The following is a 9,320-nucleotide window of genomic DNA, read 5'->3' as shown; positions in this document are numbered from 1 at the left end:
TTTCCCCTTCACTATATTTTTTACAGGACATGCTGTAAAAAAGGACAAAAAAATCCCTCTTGAAATCAGTAAGGCCTGATTAGGCAGACTGCATAGCCAGCGTATTTTACAGTAAATCCAAGATGGGAAAAGTGACAAACAAAGCTGTGATCCAGTAAGACAGTCTGAAGGCTAACGGCTATATTTGTTCTTTATTGATAGTTGTTTTAAGAAGGTATGTGGGAAGCTCTGGGGTCTCCCTCCTTTCATAAATGCCAGATGCATTTAAAAATTCATGCCATGAAAATGCTTTTCACCGTTAGATGATTGAAGTTGGATGCTTCATATGAGCACAGGTTGATTCATTTTCTTGTGCCTGTTAAATCTTTGGACCTATAAATGTAGTATGTACTTTTTAATGGCAGAATTAATTTTCCAAAAACTTTCAAGGAAAACAGTTCATCTTATGGAACTTAAAATAAGGAAGGAATAGATTCTTCAATAAATTTTGCCTTTCACATCTGACTTTCCTTGTCCAGAAATATTTAACAGAACATTACAGACATTCCCCATTAAATTAAAATTCATAGAAATGTTTTACAAGGGCTATATTTGAATCCCTTTTATGGACCTAATGGTCATTTTTTTCCCATGTTTTTTTTAGTAACTGAAAGTTCCTTCTGTGGTAGAAGCTGCCAAACCAGCAAATACAGAGAATTCCCCAGGGAATGTCACACAAATTCCACTTCTCAGACTGGCTGCCATTTCATATTGATCTCAGTCATGATGAAGTATTAATTTGTACACAGTTGAATGACCATGTTTTTTAAAAAAACATCTAATTCAAATAGGTATGAAGCCTTGGCAGCTCATAACAAAGATGAATTCTTGCTTCACTCTCCTGTGAGCCAGCTGTTAGCACTAGCTGTATTATGGACAAGGAGAAAGATCTCCTAGGTCACTTAACTCAGGCCAGTACTGTCACAGAAAACCCCATAATATAATTAATCTAATAAATTTATCAATCTATACCTTAACAGTTAAACTTGTAGCTTTCAATTTCCAAATATAAGCTTACTTCAGAACGTCACTGCCCTGACAGCTAGGATCCTCTTCACTTATTGCTACATTCATTCATGGGCAATTTATTCCCATTCTTTATTGTGTTAATATTGTACTTTAATGCAGTAGTTACCCTTCCTTTTCTGTAAACTGTAATGTTTATAAGGAACAATCACATCCCCTCCCTGGCTAAATCTTGCTTGATTTACTCTGATTAAACAAGGAAAGCTCTTTCAGTCCTTTCTCATATTAAAAGCTACTCTTTTCCCTGATTATCCCAGCAGAATGAGAGGTCCTCTAGTGACAGCAAATGTTCTCTTGAGACAAAATGATAATGACATTTGATAGTGACTTGAAAAAATAGATATTTCACATGAGATTTTTTCTGAAAGTAGGCAGAGCCAGCAATGATTGCATGGAATTTCCATATTATTAGTATATATTTTCATTTTCTGTAAGTTTAACCTTAAGTTTAGCCTTTGGGATTTTAACAGATTTGCTTTTGTGATACAGTGTTTTAAAGGCTATTGATATCACCCTAAACTGCTGTTCTGTAGGGTCAACCTTAACCCAAACTTGACATAGCTTTTTCTTTGCTTGTGAATAGGAATAATAAAGAATTGACATTTTGCCAACTACACATTATAATCCTTTGAGATAAACCTTAAGGCAGCCCCCTTGTCTCAGGCATGGCAGAATCAATTGCACAATTTGTGGATTTCTGTTTAAGAACTTAAGTAGATGAATTATCATTGTCTACAAATGATTTTCTAAATCAAACCTAAGAAGTGGAAGAAATTAGTAATGATGTCTTATTAGTAACATGAGCTCTATAGAGCTCATAGTCTGTGAAGATAGGCCTTTCTTGTCTGATGCAATGTGTTGCACACCAGGTCAGATGAACCATTTTGCATTGCAGTGCCCAACTTGATTTGGGACCTAATTCTTTCTTTAGTAACTAGCAGCTGAGAGAGGGGGTAGGCTATTTCTGTTCACAAACTTAAGTTTCAGACATTTCACAGGCAAGATGTGACTTTGGAAATCTTTGCCTCTGTGCCCTGTGGCTGTCAGAGCACCTGTGCCAGGATCACCAACCAAATCTCTTGCCTGATGGATACCTGACAATGATATTTTGGGTACATATTTAAGTGATCTTTATGATGAGGTCCTTGACTTAGAAATAGGAGAAGTGAGTTCTTTTATGAGATCTATTTCTTCAGCCACCTTTTCTCAGTCTATTTAACTTTTTTTTTGTCGTTGCAGGGCAGCAAGGGAAACCTGTCTCTCATTATCTAGTTGTACACTGGCCACCACCAGGGCCTTGATCTCAGCTGGGGCCTCAGGCACCACAGTAGTATAAATACTAATAGCACAGGGGAGTCCTTTGGTGAATACTTTTTGTTATACATTTTGTAAGATGCTTTAAAGACTCATTTTCTGATGGGCCTATTTTACAAATTTTACACATAAATCAAACAAATATGGCAGTAGGGAACATACTTTAAAAGCTAAATCATTTCAGTAGAGCATTCAGACAAGCATATGGCAAATAACCTGATGCTGCTCAGTTGTAGCATGTAGCTATATGAATACAATTAGAACAAAGCATCTTTTTGAACTGCTTTGGTATAAACCGCTTTGGTATGAACTGCTTTTGAGTAATATGACATCAGTGTGTGCAAGACATTAGTACAAAATTATTCATCAATAAATCACTCAGCAAATAATTTTCCCTCTCTGACATTCTGACTCCTAATTACTTTGCTGTCTTTTGTTTACTAATGGTTGCTAAATCCCTAATCAATTGCCTAGTAGGGAACCTAGTGAAGAAAAAAAAATCTATGGAAAGACACTGTGTAAAGCAAGCAACGTGTGATAGCCAAAAGAAAATGTTTGAGAAAGGCCACACTGGAAGAAGGTTTCAATGGCTTTTTTCCTTCCTTTCACCCTTCACTTTTCTGGATTTCAGGGATTCTTTTCTTCACTGATCTGTTCTCTGTTGCACTCTCCTTGGGCATAAGAGTGATGGAATTTGTAGTAGCAGAAGATGACAAGTACTTCACGGGTCTTATTTTCCTCTTAGCAGTTCTTCAATTTGTGTAAGTAACTGTCTTGTGAGGTTCACTTCTGAAAATATTGGACTGTCAGGGGAGAGAGACACTTGAACAAAAGGTGGGGGAAGAATACACAGAAGCTGTTATTTCATGAGTGATGCTTCCTGCATCCAACATCTTGTTTTTCTGACTTCATAACACATTGTGCCCTGAGGATGTATCACATCTGGCAGCTGCCAGCATGCCTGCCTCTGCCTTACCACTGCAACTGTCTAACATCCTGAAGCAAGGGAAAAATGCCCTAATCAGAAAGGCACACTAGAGAAGCAATCTTTTAATATATGCTATTCTGTTCAGCTTTGCAGACCCCAAAATCCTGGAGGCAAGATCTAGCACAATTTAAGTAACTGTAGAAAAGTGGAGTCACTTTGGTTTGAGCCAACCACATAAAGTCATTACACTAATGTAAAAACTGCCCTGAGGATCAAAAGGACACCTTGTCTTCAAAGCATAAACGTACTCCTTCTGCTTGCTACCTATATGATAGTAAAGAAAAGGAGTCAAATGAATTTATTATAATAAAAGGCCTGTTCCTTTCTTTCTCCCCAGAGAGCACAGAACTGCACCTTACGTATCTGTTTGTCTCCTTTTCAAAACCCCTAGGATGGTTGCCCTGTTTCTGTTGGTTTCTAGGCACCTTTCCACCTCAATTTGCCTTGCCAAAACCATCAGATATCTCTGTCATGTGAACTAGGCAGCGAGCCAGCAGGTCAGAGCTTACACAATTTGTGGCGCCTACTTAAAGTGTCTGAGATTCTTACCAATCAGTCTGAACCTAGGGGCAAAGTGTAATTCTTGCCCTCTCGCCTGTATTTATAAAATCACACGAAGGTAAAGTATGACATTGGTGGATTGCTTTGGCTTTTTAATTTTCTGTACCGGGAAACTCAGAAAACTCCTGCATCTCTTTTACTTTGCGGTAATGGTGTAAAGCAGCTCATGCAACAACTAACAAAAAAATAGGTTGAGTTAAAAGAAGTTATCTCTAGAAACATTGTGCTTAAAGCAAACTACAGTGTATGAGAGTCTTACCCAGGCTTTAATTACTTCTTTCTCAGGCACCATTTTCATTGAGTTGAATTTGGGGGTACTTTCTACACCTAAAGATTTTTTTTAGACATACTGCAATACATACTGGCTACATTTCATCGGAAATACACACATTTTTCCTAAGCATGAATGGTATTATACTGCTTTTATCAATGTGAATGTGGAAAAATTGAATTGGTCAAAAAATGACCTGGGGAGAAGGAATTAAAAGAAATGCAGTTATTTGAGTTCCTATTGCATTGCTCCTTAGCTGCAAGCTGCTGTCTCTATGCATATTACCATGCTCCTCCTCAGAACACTGCTGCACCACTTCTGGTATGACCCAAGCACACTCATACCCTCAGCCTGGCTCCTGACTATCTCCCTGGTCTGAATTTTTACACTTTCTCCTGTGTAACACATGATGCTCATTTACTAGTGCCTTGAAAGCATAATAAAGATGAAAGAATAACCCTTCTGCATGCCTATAATTTTCTTTGTCTTCTGTTGAGACTGCAGGGGGAGGCTGAATGTAATGTGCTAACTGATTATTCTATAACCTCCCTATGACAGGGGCTATATGGATCATATTGTCTGTAGAGTGCAACACAAAAATTTGGCACTTGTGGTGTCATAAATATTCCAGGCCCCGGGCACATTCATGCTGGCTTTTGGCACAGGTAAAGCTGGTGGTTTGCTGGGGCAGCAGGTTGCTGAGCTGCCCAGGCCCTGATGCCAGCTTGTTTGCCTGCAGATGCCAGACTTCCCCTCTGAAGTGGGGCTTGGAGCTGCAGAATAGCAGTGAGAAACACCACGACTTGCCTTTGTTTCTCTCAGGAGCTGAAGCACATGCCTTCACTTTGCAGGAGTCTTTTCTCAGTTTCCCAACTCACAACTGCCCCTTTCTCCAGGGCAGAAGCTGCGAAGTATCAGTCTGGACCTCTCTCCTCATCGCAGGGGCAGAAAAATTTGGTATTGCTGCCAGGTTAGGGAGCCCCAAGGTGCCCCTTGGTTGCCATCACTCAGGTCTCTGGATGGCTCTCATTCCTCCTGTCCTCACCAAAAACATATTCGGTAAAAGTGAATTCCTGTCTAACAACCACTTAATAATTGGACCTTCAAATGCTGTATGTTGCCACACTCCTTCTACATATGCTTAATACATTTAATCATAAAAAGAGCTCATGTATGGAAAACACATGCCTACTGTGGGTAGGCCAGCATTACAGCTCTGAGTCAAATAAACTACCATGGATATACCCCACAGTTCCAGGAAACTTTTTCTTTAAGATATGCACAGAACATATAAACAAAGTTATAAAAATCAGCTGTGCTATTTTGCTTCATTTCATGCTTCAGTTGTTTGGGTTTCTTTCACCCAGAAATGGATATTTCCCTAGGCTCCTAATAGTGTCATTTATCCTTCAGCGATGCATTTTTTTCTCTGTAGTATTAATTTGTAGACCAGAGCTGCATTAGCATTAGGACATGCGATGAAAGCCACAGCAGACTTGTAAATTTTTTTTTTTGCAGACATCTGCAGGAAAGGATCACACTTCTTTATTTTCTAGGAACATATAACAGCTTTTATGACTGGAAAATAATACAGGGAGCAGGTTAACGTTGGGTCTCCACAAGCCCAACAGGGCCTAGAAGAGGCCTAGGAGAGGCCTAGCACAGGGTCGGTATGTTAGAGTAGCTGCCAGCATGGTGTCGAAAGGGAGTTGTCCTGCCAACTCGCACTGTGCAGTGGGAAAAGAGAGATTTAGAGAGATTCTGAGGAAATAAAATGAGAAATGAAGCAGGTTGACGTTCAGCACAGATGATCTACTTCATCCCCTCTCGGCAGGCTCATTGCTGGTAATCGCATAGCAGCATTAACACCTCTTCTTGCCAGCCCTTCTTCTGTCAGGGCACTGACCCAGCTGTGACTGTGAATACTTGAATCTGGCCTGCCTTCAGATTGCTGTTTCCCTGTGTTGGGATTGACTGGCTTGGAAATTATTTTCTTGTCTTGTGCAAAGGTGCTGTACTGACACAGACGCTCTGCCCTGAGGGATTTATGTGAGGGTGACAGAGCATGGCTCAGGCTGCCCAGAGAGGTTGTGGAGTCTCCTTCTCTGGAGACATTCAAAACCCGCCTGGCCGTGTTCCTGTGTTGCCTGGTCTCGGTGATCCTGCTCTGGCAGGGGAGTTGGACTGGATGAGCTTTCGAGGTCCCTTCCAACTCCTAATATTCTGTGGTTTATGAGGGATTTACTGTGTAATTAATAATGAGTAAAGGGTGACTGGTGCAAATTGCAACTTAGTAGACATCCCTGACCCCTGGATGGGACAGAAAGCTGCAGTACATAAGGGCTGGCTGCATGCATTATTTCTGGGCCACTCAGTCCTTCCCTTGAAGGAATGGCTAGATCAGGAGCATGAAGTTTTACCAGCACAGCTACAAAAATGTTTGGAGCCAGCACTGCAGGACCAGAGTTACATCATCTGCTCTCATTCTTTTCTTACTCATTCCCAGAAGTATGAGGAAATAGTCTTCTTCTTTAGCATATCAATAACCCACTTCATCCCAGATCTCAAAGGGCTCTATATACAGTCATTAAGTGCAATTCCTATCTCACTGATGTTTGTGGAGAAGCTGGTAACTGAACTCAGAAGAATACACCCAGGAGACCTGACCCCCTGCACTTTCTTAACCTGCAAATTACATTTTCCTTGAAAACAAATAAATGACCCTAAAAATCCCTAAGAAGCTTTAGTTACAGAAAGAACAGCAAGAAGCACAGTCTTGGTTAGTGAAATCACAAATTCCCAGACTTAGGCTTAGAAATGTTCAAGCACCTGTGTGAAAACAGAACTGTAACCATGTGGCTTAGGGAAGTCATGGCATGCCCAGCCTATTACTTGCTTGAGTAGCTGGGTGCAACTAGTTCAGCATTTATAAAAGCAGCAAGCTGACTAGGAAACAAGGATGTGTGAATTCCTGGGAGTATAACATTTCTCTAGTGTCTGATATTTCCTCTTTGCTGATACGATGATATTTGAAGCTGGAAGCCTGGAGAGTCTGGCAAATCATGCTGGCAAACTGGCAAAGTATGACATTATTCTTTTGATTCTGAACCTTGATAGTGTGCAAGTGTTTTAATCTTGGGGAACATAATAGCTCAGTGCATGAGGATGGGAAACCAGAAGAGAAAAGGAATTAACGGAAGTCAGACATCTCTCTCTTTTGTTCCAGTTTTGTTGTTTCAGTGGCTGGAAGGGTTAGTAAAATTCCTTCCTGACAAGGCTGGCACAATTGCAATGCACAGTATAGGTGAGAACGGTGGAGAATCCCTAGCTAAAAAACTAAATCTGTGTGTATGGCAGATGATCTCTGAGACCGAGACTCCCTGGGATAACGTGTGCCCACCTGTTACTGTTTCAGCTACTGACAGAGCTAAATACTCTGACTCGTTGTAGTGTGCAGTTTCCAAGGTCTTAGTCTACAGTTCAGTGAAAACTTCAAAAAAGATGGTATGCCTGTGTTAGAGTGCACATGAAGACTATTTAAGATGATGACCTGTCATTGCAAAAATTTCTGAAAAATGCAGGTAAGAAAACTTGCTTGTATTTGGGGTGTCCAACTTTGCAGTCAGCCATGTGTGTGAGGTTTACGCTCCCAGATTCATGACCATTATCAGTATTCACAAGATGTTTGTCTCTTTATATACTCCTAGATAGCTTCTGATAAAACAAAATTACCACACTTATGCAGCTTAGAGTCCTGTGTTCTTCCAGTTCTTCTGTTTCTGGAGTATGGTGGTAAAGCAGTTGGCAATTACATAGCGTTAGAGGTACATGCCATAAAATAGATATGGGTTTAAAACAAGTGACATCTCTCCATGCCTTCTTAAACCAGTTATGTGATAAAGAATATGATTACATAGGTATTACAGGCACTTCAAGAAGCTGGAAACCTAGGGCTTACCTTTCCATCCTCAAAGGGAAAACAGAATGTTTGTAATAATTTCAATGCCATGCCATAAAACCCCCACCATTCTTAATTAGAAGGCTCACCATGGGGACCAAATAACAAAATATGAAAACTATCTCCTGGGTCTGAAAGCTCTGAACAAGATTTTGAAATGCTTTTCTTAAAGAAAGAGTCCATATTGATGTTATGATATCTCTGCTAGTGTCTTATTATTCTGATACCTGACTCACCCTTAAAATACGTTCAGAGGTGAAGATAAATTTATGCAAATGTCATGTTTAAATCCCAAATGAATAATCCCAGGGCCTGGAAATGCAACTGTTTACATAGAACTTGTATAATGATTCTAAAATCTTTCTCCCACTGCCTGGTGAATCTTAAGACAAAGAAAAATTATGATGCTCTAGTCCCACTGCCCCTTAAATGCCCTTGTTGCCTGCTGACCCTGAGGACTTTATCTTCATAACATCAGTGTTAGACACAGGTTCCATTCTCATTCTTTCATCTTACAAAACAACTCCTTATGCTTACTGTATATTCTAAGACAGACTGCTATAAAAGACAGTTTTGGTCTTGTTTTTCCCTTGTTATTTTTGACCACAAAATTCAATCAAAGCTTGACAAATAAAAGTCTAGCTTCTTGATCGATGCAAAATATGCTGATCCAGCATGACCTAGTAGCAGATCTTAACATGAATATGCAGTATTTCAAGCAATTTTCATAATACAGGCTCCCTCTTCTTTAACGCAGGAAACCAGAAAAGAAGCAAAGTGAAATGAAATGGTCCCTTCACAGAAAGACTCCCATCTGAAAATTGTTTTAATTCAGGGCAGCCGTGGGTATAGTTTACATAATAAAAAGCAGTTTTACTGAAGTGTCTGTGGTTATACTAACCCAGTGTAGAGGTCCTGATCAAAGCTGCCTTGCAGCCAAAGTCATCAGCAATTCGACAGCATGCTTTGGTGAAAAGGACTTTCTTTCTCAGCTGGGATGGCTCAGACCCACTCCCAAGAAAACCAAAGCTAAGCAGAAAAGAGAGTGTAAAATCAAGACACCTTTTCCACTGGTTCAGTATTATGTATTAAAGTCACAGACAGCTTGGACAGAGATGTGCACATTCAGGAAAAAACCTAAGCCTCCACATACAACCAGAGTT

Source organism: Mesitornis unicolor, unplaced genomic scaffold (assembly GCF_000695765.1).
Source record: "Mesitornis unicolor isolate BGI_N332 unplaced genomic scaffold, ASM69576v1 scaffold32933, whole genome shotgun sequence".
Lineage (NCBI taxonomy): Eukaryota > Metazoa > Chordata > Aves > Mesitornithiformes > Mesitornithidae > Mesitornis > Mesitornis unicolor.
The sequence above is the reverse complement of the archived record's forward strand: the minus strand, read 5'-3'. Positions refer to the sequence as shown.